We start from the raw sequence: 13,502 nt of genomic DNA, 5'->3' as shown, positions 1-13,502 counted from the left end.
CTTCACCTCCACTGTGCTTGTAGATTCCCCACTCTTCGGGTGAAGAAATATCCTCTCATTTCAGACCTAAGTAGTCTCCAATCAGGAACCATCTTCCTGAATCTAATCTGTCCAGTCCAGCCAGTGTCTTATAGTTTCAATGAGGTCTTCACTACTGAAGTCAGACTAATCAGTCTAGAATTCTCTGTTTTCTCTCCCTCCATTTTTTAAAGTTACCCTTCAATCTCTAGAACTGATGCAGAGCTCTGCTTTAACATTACCAGCAAGGCCTGTATTTATTGCCTATCTGCAGTTGCTCCTGAGAAGACAGATTATAATTGCTGATGATGCTTAGATCCCACAAAATGAAGCATGCATCAGTTGCTACAGACTGAAGGCCAGCTAATGTAACCCCACTGTGAAAAACAGGAGTGGGAAAATAGAACCAATGAATTATAAACTGATAGTCTGACACCATTAGTGCAGAAATGCTTCAGTTCACTATCACAGATGTAACAGTAGAGTGTATGGTAAACATTGATGGGATTTACAAAACATGAATTTACAGAAAACCATGCTTGACAAATATATTGTAATTTTGATGACATAACTGGCTAATAATCTTATTGTATTGAACAGTGTTACGTATACATCCAGGTTTAACCTATGGTAATCATAATCAATACCCAGCTTGCATTCTAACAGACAGTTCATAATTATTTTGCTTCTTCATGTTCAGATTTCTGATGTATTTTAACATCTGTCTTTTTCACCACCAATTGGTTGTTTAATTATTGAAATGTTTCCATTTGAACAGAAGAATGCTGAGAACATTTTAAATTCACTCCTACAAGTTAGCTCATAAAATTGTTGGTATTGTTGTGTGTGTGTGTGTGTGTGTGTTTGTGTGTGAGAGAGAGAGTGTGAATGTGAGTGAGAGAGTAAGTGCGAGAGTGTGAGAGTGAGTGAGAGAGAATGCGAGAGTGAGAGTAACAGAATGTGAGAGGGAGTGTGAATGAGGGGGTGTAAATGAGAGAGAGTGTGTGTGTGTGAATGAGAGAGACAAGAGTGCATGAATGAAAGAGAAAGAGAGAGAGATTGTCATTGCTCTCATTCAAATTTACAAAACATTCATATTTTTGTTCTGAAGTATCACCAATTGACTTGAAATCTTATGGATATTTCCACAAATTTTGAAGCGGTCTCCAATCACAAGGGAGCTAAAGCTGGAAAAGGAATAGTGGGTGAGATAATAGCTTTGGGAATTGTGCTTATCCTGGAATTCTTGAATTTGAGACATAAACCCAGCAGAGAAAGCAGTAAAATTAAATATCTGTCACTCTTCAGAAGAAACATATAAAGGGAATCAATAATCAGAGAGAGGAAGGGAAAACATAAATCAAATAGAAGAGATTTGCATTCTTCTTAGTAAAAGTCAGGTGAATACCAGATAGAATAGCTAAGAAAAAATCTATTTCAGATGTAAAATGACATGGGAACAACAGGAAGACTTGCCAGACAGCAAAGGATAAAAAGGAGGAGCATGAGAGCAGTGACAATTATATAGATAAGCGAGAACACTGTAAGGTAGAAAGAACTATTCAACTTTCTAAATAAAACAGCTGAATACAAACTGGCATTGCTCAATTTTACAATCATAAGGTTAAGAGTAATATTTAAAGTAAATCTCACCTTATCGAAAAAAATATAGTAAAATATGCCGCCCTGTCTGTTAAGGGTGTTCCCTTTTTTCCCTGTAGTTCATTTGATTCTTACTCGTTCTATTTTAGGAAGTATGAGATTGTTCTGCCACTCTTACTCAACCTTCTTGATCTAACTTAGAATTCTTTTAGTCTTTTCTTTCCTATCTGGACAGGAAACCAAGGGCTTAGCCTTAGACTTCCTTCCAGCTTTTCCTGACCACAGATTGGTCAGTGAAGCTTCTAACTGACCCAGATGTTTCCCCACCTCAGACCCAAAGCCTTTGCTGCAATGCTTCCTGCTGAGTTCTGAGAAAGAATTAACAGAATCATTACTTCATTTACTGTCCAGGCAGGTGAGTAACCCATTGCTGTGCACAAGAACACAACCCAAATGTAATAAGTAAGATTTGCCAGTTTTTTCAATTGGGCATTCAGTTTCTCAGGCCTAAAAATGAATGAAACACAATTTCACAAACTGGTTCATATATATATAATACTGCCTTATAGCCAACCACGGCTAGTTTGATCGTTAGTGTCTTGTGACAAAATTTGACTTTCTTTGCAACATACACAAAATGCTGGAGGAACTCAGCAGGCCAGGCAGCATCTTTGGAAAAGAGTACAGCTGACATTTCAGGCCAAGAATCTTCAGCAGACTTCCTTTTTTATGTTAGAACAAATTACCCCAAATTCCACCTGTGGTCAAACAGCGAAGTGTGATAAGCATTAAGAAATTGCACGCTAATCTTCATCAAGTACACAGGTTATAGATACGTGACTTGATGATGTTTTTTTCTACACACGAGCCAAACCCCCTCCTATTTCATCAATCCTTTTAAAATATTCTTCTATCCTCTACTCCCTCCTGTATTTATTTAGCTTCTCCTTCAATACTCTCTCTCTACTGCCCGTTACGCAACTAGCGTTTAGAGCAGCAGTGAAGGTCCTCATTCTCGGGCTGTATTCAGGGCTTTCTTCATTGTGTCAGTAGCTCAGTTTTCACTACTGTCAGTCATGCAAATCCTGGAGGAGACTCTGGAATAATGCCATACTCTGATGTAGAAGGATTCTTCATTGCTGTTTCTGTAACAGTTTTGTTTTACCAGTCAGGGTTGTTAGCCCTGAGCTGACCCCCGAACCTGGAGGGCCAGTGGACCACTTTTAGTCTGGCCTCTTCCCTTTGACCTGTTTGGCATGGGTGACCCTACCAAGAACCAAAGCATAAAGCCCTGACTCCAGCCAACATAGCTCTCCGGGTCATTGAGGGACACAAGCCTCCAAACCACAGCAAAGTTGTGGCCCTCTTGGCGACTCCTTTAATGCATTTCTGTGTAATTACCTCCGTTATTCCTTGTGGAGCCAGGGTCCAAATTTGTCTTGCTCTTAAGTGCCCATTTATTTATTTATTTGTAAAGTCTATTAATTTTACCAATTTCTTTAACCATGATTCATTTTAATTAACCTGCTCAGGTCGTCAGATTCTCTGAAGACTTTGTACCTTTTGCCAGAAGCAATATCTTCTTCCATTACAGTGGCAAAAACTTTCAGCAGGAAACATTCATACTAGACAGGCTCAGAAAAAAGGAAGATCAATGCTGAATACTAAGAAAATGTAGTTAGCTCAGACAAGATGTCAGTTGTCAGCTGTAGCTTATTCATTAGCACTCTTTTCTCTGAATCAGAAAACTGCATGTTTGAGAAACACTCAGAAACCAAAGTAACAAAACCTTTGTTGACACCCCAGTGAATTACAAACAGAGTGTTATCCATTATATTACAGGTGAAATCAAAATCTAGACACAACAGGTACTGCAGATGCTGGAAATCTAGAGCAATATGCTGGAGGAGCTCAGCAGGTCAGGCAGCATCTATGGAAATGATTAAAAAGTTGACGTGTCGCGCTCAGACCCTTCATCAGGACAGTGTCTCAGGTCAAAATATATGTGCCCTCATGAGAGGATGCCGCCTCAAAGAAAATTAAGAAGACTATCCCAAAGGACATGCTTTTAGTGGTGTCTTCTTTTGGACAAAGTGTTAATCAAAGGGCTCCCTGCTCTCCAGGTGAAGTAAGTGATTCTGTACTACCATTTTGAAGGATCCTGTCAATATTTATTCTTTACTTCATATCACCAAAACAGATTATTTGGTCTTCACTATCTGGCTGTTGAGCACTGCAAAACATGAACTGCTTGCAGTTCCTCCTTCATGGAAATGATTACAGCTAATAAAGTACTTCTGAAGTGTAGTAATCTGCCTTTTTATGTTCTGAGGTCATGAAAGAAGCAATGTAAATGCTCCTTTTAAAAAAATTAAAATCCACATTAGCAGTTAGACGAGCATGCTTACATTGGCTGTCAATTTATGCTGATGGATACTCCTCTTCTAAAAGAGACTGAGACAGCAGACTCCTTGTAGCATTATGAAGACAAATGAAGTGATCGTCTGTTTTGCTGAAAATTTCATATCTTTGAGTCTGAGTCAGTAGGTCTAATCCACAGTTACACCATATCACAGAAACCATAGTGCTCTGGATCAGCATGTAATTCAGGCAATTTACAAGGTCTGGACTATGTGGCACCATTAAGGGATGATGATTGCATAATATAGAAATATAACAAGATCCGTGGTTCAGAAGTTCTCTGTTCTAGCCAGATGCACTCACTTAGAAAAAGAAAATTGAAGCATATACAGTATAATTCAAGCACAGTGGAAAAATAAAGAGAAAGATTTCTTAACATATCACTTGAAGAAATTGAATTAGTAGAGCATTCCTGATTTGAGTACTAAATCCCAATCTGATTCATTGGAATTATATATTTGTAGCAAAATATATCCCCTTTAACTGTGTACTGTGTGCACTTTGTGATGTGCGCTTGTTATTCTCCACGTCTGAAGAAATACTTTGACAAACTGCCGTTAATGTCAAACACATTAGCAATTTTCACCCATAATTTTCCATAAACAATGGAATATCAGCTTCTTCAGAAAGAGATCTTTTTGCACCTTAGTTGATCATAATTATTAAATTTTCCTTCTACAATACTTATTCTTTTCTGTGTAGTATTCCTTAAATACCCCATCAAATTGACTTCTACATTAATCAGAAACATTGGGAAACATCTTACCACAGTTGCCTTTTTCCCATTTCAGTACATTTCTGTAGAGTGCTATTTTAACAGTAAATACCATAAAAACATTTTATTTAGTACAGCACATATATTACTTCCATTCTGAAATTTGATACTACTGGCCTCAATGGAGCTGAATCTTGAAAGTGGATTTCAGCATGCTATTGTTATTATCATTTTTGAACCTCCTCATTTAAGTGCATTGGGCTCTTAGCTTTGAAAGTAATGAATGTACATGAAGGCAAATGTAACTATTAATTTGCACTCCACAAGACAGTACAAACAACGAAGGACTAACTGGTTACCCTGTAGCTAACAGCATTCAATGAGGAAACATGCTGATTGGGACTTCAACAGAACTATCTGCACTTAGCTTTAGAACCAGCCAAGCTACATAAACGTGTCAATGCAAAGTTACTTTACTATAAAATGTAACACTAAGTATTTCCTACCTCAGAAATAGCTTTTAAACCTAAACTCATAACTTAATATCAAAACAGTTCATGTCACATATATTTATTGTAACAGGTCAGTATGGAATTGCAGAGAATCTATATTTGGTGCCCAGCATCAGCAGTTCCAGGTACTTAGATAACGTTCCTATTTCTATATTAGCTAACTTCTATCTTTTGTTCTTTTATTTGACTGTTAAGTTTGTTCTCCTTCCTCTCACAGGAAACTAATAAAACTTTTCACCGGAATGGAGCCAATGTAAATTGTCTGAAAGTAAAACACCTGGCTTTATTTTAAAAAATGCAATGTAAGGACACTTTTGGAAAATAAAATCACAATGTAAACAACGTACTAATAACAATTATAAGACAACATAAACAGTCTCTGACAGAAAGATACTCTTTAACAAAAAAACTAAAACTGGAAAAGAATTTGCTTCAAGATGATAGAGAGATTAGTCAACATGAAATCTGTACGGACACACACATTGCAGCATATTTTCTTCTTGTACATTTGGAAGCCATGAAGTGCATTTCAGAATAAACAAATAATGATTAATGCTATCTGGTCGGGATTTTAACCAAACACACATGCACACACAATGTTTCAGTGTTCTCTGACTCAGGACATCAATGAAAACTACCCTCCACAGAATGTGCAAATGTTAATGATGGGTTCTCACCTTTGGGCATTCGTTCCATCGAGAATCACTGACCTTGTGGGTCCTCTTGTCATCAAGATTGAGTGCCATAGAATAAAAGGGACTTGCAGCAGGAATGCAGACAGTGCAAGTGAAAGTTGTTTTTCAGTCTGGAAGGAACACACTAGAGAGCAAAGTGTATGAGGACCATGAATTTGCTTAAAATGTATTCATAATTTGACATTAGGGGCAGACGGCTCAGTTCTGATGTAGAAAACAGTGCATTTCACTATATGTTTCCTTGTACGTGTGACAAATAAATCTAACTTTTAATTGTATATCTTTAAACAGTCTGGTCGTCACACTTTACAAAGTATGTTACTGCACTGGAAAGAGTACAGATGAGATTCACTAAGGTGTTGCTAGAATTAGATGACTTTAGGCAGAGGGAGAGAGAGATTGAAAAAAAACCTGGGCTTTTTTCCCCAGGATCGAGGAGGCTGGGAGGAGGAGGGGTGGTGTGTGGGTGTCCTGACAAAGTAGAGAAGATTATGAGATGCATAGAAAAGCGAGTCAGTCAAAATCTTTTTCACATGGTAGGGGGTATGAAGGAAAACAATAGGGGAAGAGATTTAAGATGAGAGCTAGGAGACTAGTTCTAAGAGGTAAGTTTCTAAGAGGTAAATTCATATTTTCTTTTTACACAAAAAGTGGTTGATATCTGGAACACACTGTCAACGGAGGTAATGGATTCAGATATTATTACTAATTTTAAGAGGCATTTGAACACAAATAAGCAATATATAAAAAGATCTGGTGCTAATGCAAGCAAATGGGACCAGTGTAAATGGTACAAGGCCCATCATGGACATGATGGGCCAAAGAGCCCATTTCTGAGCAGTACAACTCAATTACTAACAGGAGGACAGTAATAGTCTTAAAAGGAGCATAGAAAGTTATCAAGTAAAATGGTCATATAGATGACAGGGAATATTTTGTGCTGGGAGATACTGTATCTAACATATTGGTTTTAAGAATGAGAAGAGGCAATATTAACTGGTGGGTACAATTCTGCAAGACATGCAAGAAATCAAAAATCTGCAGGATCATGACAAAGCTCTTTAAATGCACACAGATTCCTGAGCAATATAAACAGAGGGACAAAGTATGAGAACACAGATGTCATGATGAATCTTAATAAATTATAAACACTGATTTAACCAAAACCAGAATATTGTATCCAGTTCTGGGAGCCACACTTGAGAAAAGATGTGAAGAATTTGAAAAGAGTGAGGAAGGGATTTGCCAAAATGATTCCAAGATTGAGGGATTTTGGTGACGTGGACGATTGAAGAGTTTGGGGTTGTCCTCTTTAGAAAAGAGGAGGTTTCAATTACAGAGCTTGATTAAAAAGGAACTTGCTTATTTTTCCTTAACTTTATGTTTATGCCTTTGATTTGTTTTTGGTGGCTTAAGCTATATTGAGCTATTCTAAGTAAACTGACACTTTATTAAGTAATTACTTTTTAATTATTTAAAGCACTAAACCAAAATTAAGGATAATTGGAACCAAGTGCAGCAAATAGACAAAAGCACACATGGGAATAGGACATGGGATGAAGTCAGAAGGAGATCAGATCGAGCACGATTCAGGCCAGTGATCTCCTTTCACGCCCAAAACTGCTAAATCTATGTGGAAACATTATCGCAATTTTTAAGACCCAGTCGAGAAAGCAGAAAGTAGTTTTAATCTGCATGTATAGATAGGCACCATAAGAAAGATGCAACCAATGTACTGTAAATATGCTGTTCTAAAGTCCACTGTTAACAAGGAGCTGAAAAATTCAAAGTTCAAAGTAAATTTATTGTCATAGTACATATATACCACATATACAATGCTGAGATTAGTTTTTTGTGAGCATACTCAGTAAATCTCAGAACCATAATAGAATCAATGAAACACTGCACCCAACAGGGCAGGCAAACAAACCATGCAAAGACAAAAGTGAAATAATAATAAATAAATAAATAAATAAATAAATAAATAAGCAAGCAAGCAAGCAATAAATAGCGAGAAGATGAGATGAACAGTCCTTGAAAATGAGTCCATAGGTTGTGGAAACAGTTCAGTGATGGGGTAAATGAACAGAAATGAAGTTAACCCCTTGGTTCAGAAGCCTGTTAGTTGAGGGTTAATATACCAGTGTGGGTCTTGAGCCCCTGTACCTTCTTTTTAATGGCAGTAGTGAGAAGAGATCTTGACCTGGGTGGTGGAGGTCTCTGATGATGGATGCTGTTTTCCTGCGATAGCGCACCGTGTAAATGTACCCAATGGAGGGGAGGGCTTTACCCATTATGGACATTTCGTTTGAGAGCATTGGTGTTTCCATACCAGGCTGTGATGCAGTTATTCAATATACTCCCAACATACATTGATAGAAGTTTGGCAAAGTATTAGATTTCATGCTGACTGTCAGTAGAGGCCCAGGACAGGTCATCCGAAATGATAACACTGAGGAATTCAAAGTTGCTGATCCTTTCCACCTTTGATTCACCTGTGCTGAAAGAGATTATGATGGAGATATTGTTGGAAATCCAAACTGACTTGGGTCTACAGGTGAGGAAACTGAAGATCGAATTGCACTAGGAGGTACTGAGACCAAGGTCTTGAAGCTTATTGGTTGGTTTTGAGAGGATGGTAGTAATGAATGCCAAACTTAAGTCGATGAAGAACATCTTGATGTATGCACCTTTGCTGTCCTGATGTTCCAGGGTTGAGTGAAGAGCCAATGTAATGGCATCTGCTGAGGACCTGGTGTGCTGGTAAACAAATTGGAGCAGATCCAAATCGTTTCTCGGTTGGAGTCAATGTGTTTCATCACCAACCTCTCAAAATACTTCATCACAGTGGATGTAAGTGCTACTGGATGATAGACCATTAGCCACAGATTTTGTAACTACCAAGTGTAATTTTGCCATTTCTGAAATGTACAGTCCTTTTCATTAAATTGTGATGAATTACAGGTTCTCTAAAGGTATGCATTTCTAATGTAAACTGAGGTGTGCAAATCTTCTATGTACCATTGCTATTAATTTCATTGTCAATTCTGGAGTGAAAAGTGAGTGTAAGACAAAATTTGTAATTGTCCATTATCACAGTTCCTATCTCGTGTTAGCAGCAAAAGACTTTAGCAAGAGTTCAGATGAATGGGAGAAAAATAAACAATTAATTCACTGAGTCATCCAACCATTTATTTATTTATTTAATAAGTTGTCGTTAGTAAGCTAGAATTTATTTCCCATCCACAACTGCTGTTGAGAAGGCGATGGTGAGATGTCTTCTTGATAATTACTGTTCTTTTGGTGAAGGAACTGCCCCAGTGTTGTTTGGGGATGGAATTCCAGAATCTAGACACAATAATGATCTCTTAACAGTGATAAATTCCCAAGTTTGGATCTATTGCTCCTTTGAGGGATGCATGCATTGAATAGTGTTTCAATTCACCCGCTGCCTTTGACTTCTAGATGGCAGTAGCACAAGTTTCAAAAGTACTGTCATGGTTCCCGAAGCAAAGAATAGCCAACTTTTCAGAAATGGTGCACTCTATGCTAAATGTGTAGCAGAGTGAACAAGTTATCAGTCATGAAGCTACTTTGTCCTGGATTCTGAACGTTTTCAGTGTGGTTGGAAGTAGAGTCATCCAGGCAGGTAGAGAGTATTCCATCACACTCTGACATTGACCTCGTAGATGGTGGAGAGGTGTCAGGATGTGGGTCTTTCACCATATGATATGCAACATCTAAGCTCGTCTCGTATTTATGGCTGATTCTGTTTTGTTACTTGTTTCATGATGGATATGAGGATATTAATGGAGGGGAAGCTCAACAAATTGTAATGCTACTGGATGTCAAAGACATTCGGTAGAATCTTTTGCTGGAGTTGATTATTGTATGGCACTTATTTATTTAGCAATACGGCACAGAGTAATTTCTTCTGGCCCTTCAAACCACCATCCCAAGAACCCCACAACCCTAACCAAACTACAGGACAATTTACAGTGGCCAATTAACCTACCCATTGGACTGTGGGAGGAAAGCAGAGCACCTGGGGAAAACCCATGCAGTCCATGGGTGAGGATATACAAAGGCTCCTTAGAGAACAGAGCTGGAATTGAACTCTGAACTCCAAAATGTGCCAAGTTGTATTAGCATCACGCTAACTGCTACGTTAACATGATGTCCAGCACTGTTATAATATGGATATTGCTTGCCACCTAGAAGACCATATCTGAATGCTGTCTAGGTCTGTCAGCATGCAAGCTAATATTTCTTCCCTTGCTGAGGAGCTGTGAATGGAATTGAGTATTGCACCAGTAATAATTATTTGACATTGTGATGAAAGGAAGGTCAGTGATGAAGCATTTATGAATGTGTGGCTTTGATCATGGTTCTGAGAACCTCCTGCACTGACGACCTAAGGTGAGATGATTGGCCTCCCAAAGCCATAGGCAGATTCTTTCATCAAAATCAGTATCAGCATTGAGAGGTCCAGAGAACTAGGTTTTGAACCTTATTCATTAGTACTGAGGGAATGATGGTTTTGAACACCAAGCTGTAATCAAAAAACAGCAGCCTGACATAGGTAGTCCAAAAATGAGCGGAGAGCCAATGAAATTGCATGAACTGTAGACATTTTGTGGTGGTAGGCAAGTTGTACCAGGACCAGATCCTTGCTTAAAAAGAAGAAGAAAACCCTTAACTGTGAGTGGAGTCATCGGGACGCCATCATGACGGCGTTTTTTAGTAGACTTTCTTATTTTTACGAGGAACACTCACAATGCGCTGGAGGAACTCAGCAGGTCAGTCAGCATCAGTTGAAAAGATTAGTCAACGTTTTAGGCCGAAACCCTTCGTCAGGACTGAAGGAAGAACTTTGGGGAGGGTTTGAAGAATGCTGGTAGTTGAAAAAAACAGTAATTTTTAAGACAAAAGGGTGGGGGAGGGGAAGCAGGGAGGTGATCACCTCCCTCATAGTTCTGCCTCCTTCTACTATTGTTCTCCTGTCAATCACCTCCCTGCTTCCCCTCCCCCACCCCTTTGTCTTTCAAATAACTGTTTTTTTCAACTACCAGCATTCTCCAAACCCTCCCCTAAGTTCTTCCTTCAGTCCTAACGAAGGGTTTTGGCCCAAAACGTCGACTAATCTTTTCAACTGATGCTGACTGACCTGCTGAGTTCCTCCAGCGCATTGTGAGTGTTCCTTTGACAACAGCATCTGCAGATTATTTTGTGTTTACTTATTTTTACAAGGTCGAGATGCTAGCTCGACACTCAACCCAGCACGAATGGAAAGCGTGTAAGGGAGCCGGCTGGATTTGAACTCAGGAGTCTTCGCTCCGAAGTCCGGCGTTGATGCCACTACACCACCAGCTGGCTCAAGATCCTTGCTTAGGCGGGAGTTAATTCTGGCCTTGAACACCTCTCAAGATAATTCCAGTTTAAGATGGCCCTGGTGAAGCCCAGCGACTACTTATCGGCGGCAAACAAAACAAAGAATACAACTAAATACTTTATCAATAACACTTTTTCTGGTCAAGTATCTGGTAAATGATTATGGAGAAGCGAACAGAGATGAGGCAGAGACAAGACAGAGGCGAAGTGAGCAAGTGAGAGACAGAGCCAAGGCGAGTGAAAGGGAGGCCCATCCACCAAAACCAAAAGGTAGGAAAGACTGACGTTTCATCAATCTAAGTGCCAGGCCACTTTGGAAAGGTTGGGTATGGGCCAAGACATGGCGGCAAGGTCCAGGCCCAGAGCGTATCGAAGCACGATTGACAGGGCCTGCGTCCTCGAGGAAATAGCAACCCGACGTCTGGACAATTTAAAGGCCGGGCCAGGTTGAAAAGCCAGGGTGTCAGGATCAGAGGCAACGGTCGGGCCTATTCAGCTTGCTGCTCCACGGCGTTTACTCGACTCTGCACTGAACTGAGGCTGCGGCCTGCTCTGCCTACAGTGATGCCTGGTTTCGTGTGTGTGGACTCACTTTTATTCTAAATCCAAGTTGCATACATTTACCGTTTGCATGGTTTGTTTCTCTCTCTCTCTCTCTCTCTGCAGCTTCACCATTTTGACACCTTTTTACGTATGCCTTTCTGCGCTCAGGTTTGGTCCTCTGGCTTGACTATAACTGTAGACTAAGGGATGTGCCAGGAGGTTAAACGTTGCTTTGGGATACACTGCTAATGGCACACGGTGCCTCATGAATGCCTAGTTTTGAACTGTCAGATCTGTTCTGAATCTAGCCATTTGCCATTATAGTGCTCCAAAACACAATAAGAGGTACTCGCTGTGCAAAGGAGATGGAGAGATTAAAAAGGATGCTAATGCAAGGACATAAATGAGTAGTAGTCGAGGAAATTTAAACACATCAGCCAGGAGACAGGAGGCCAGTGGAGCAACCCTGATACTTTTTAAAATTAAAACTTGCAGCTTTTCCATTCATGCCAGAACAGACACCCACAATCTTAGTAGAAATGTGTTATTTAAGCATAATTTATACCAATGGAAACTGAGAGGATTTATTCCCAAATGTCTTCCAAATGTTCCCATTATCGCCTTCCTTGCTTATCAGATTGCCTTTATGTTCCTGCTTATCACACTGTGGCAGCTGCCTCCAGCTTCTCCCGCTCCATCCCCACCCCCACCTCCTGGCTCCATTCCTTTTTGTCTGCCTCCATTTATCACGATTCCGAATTAGACCCTTCCCCCTCCTCTTCCTAACTCGATATGCCTGTCGTCCTTCAACATTCAATTCTGAAACAACGGCACATCTGGTAGAGATGCTGTCCCACTGCTGAAGTGACCTGGTTCCATCCTGACCTTTTTAAAGAAGCTAACACCGACTTCTTCCATTCATCAATCAGTCTGGCCTCTATCTCACCATTCCCCCCCTCCTTTTTATACCAGCTGCTTCTCCTCTACACATTCAGGGCCGATACAGAATTTCATCCAGAAATGTCAATTCCTTTCCCTCCACAGATGCTGCTTGACCCACTGAATTCCTCCAGCAGATTGTTCGTTGGCTTACTTAGATTGCCTTGTAAGTTTGAAGCAATTGCTTATTGCTAATCAATACAATATCGATATTTCTCAATAAAATTATCAAAGCTAGTTGAAGTCCTTGCAAAATGTTAGGCCAAGTAATACATTAAAGCCTTACTCCCAACTACATTGGACACTTTCCAGTCCGCTTATCACTTGAACCAATCCATTGACAATGCAATAGCCTCTGCCCTCCACTCTGCTCTGTCCCACCTGGAAAATGGGGTTCATATGCCAACTTGCTGTTTATAGACCTCATTTCGGCATTTTACACATTCATATCCCAGAAACTGGTGGGGAAACTGTCCTCAATGGGTCTCAACACCCCCCCCCCCTCTGCAAATGGATCCTGGACTTCATAACAGAAAGACCACAGTCAGTCCGTGTGGGCAGCAACGTCTCACATCCCATTACGCTGAGCACTGGCGCTCCCCAGGGCTGCGTGCTCAGCCCGCTGCTCATGACTGTGTCAAAGGACTCAACTCAAACCGTGTCATC

General features: G+C 40.0%; 1 protein-coding gene across 4 annotated transcripts in view; it reads right to left on the bottom strand.

Annotated features, from left to right (window-relative positions):
* Positions 1-13,502, bottom strand: part of LOC134355549 (neuron navigator 1-like) — a 664,756-nt gene that overhangs the window by 529,715 nt on the left and 121,539 nt on the right. The window contains exon 1 of one of the 4 annotated variants that reach the window (XM_063065566.1): positions 1,672-1,803. The exons of the other annotated variants lie outside the window; for them this stretch is intronic. The gene's annotated coding sequence lies outside the window, so the exon portion shown is untranslated. Of the gene's footprint in view, positions 1-1,671; positions 1,804-13,502 lie in introns of those variants that run through there. 4 annotated transcript variants of the gene reach the window in all.

This window comes from Mobula hypostoma, chromosome 13 (assembly GCF_963921235.1).
Source record: "Mobula hypostoma chromosome 13, sMobHyp1.1, whole genome shotgun sequence".
NCBI lineage: Eukaryota > Metazoa > Chordata > Chondrichthyes > Myliobatiformes > Myliobatidae > Mobula > Mobula hypostoma.
Note: the sequence above shows the minus strand (reverse complement) of the source record. Positions and strands in the feature narration are given on the sequence as shown.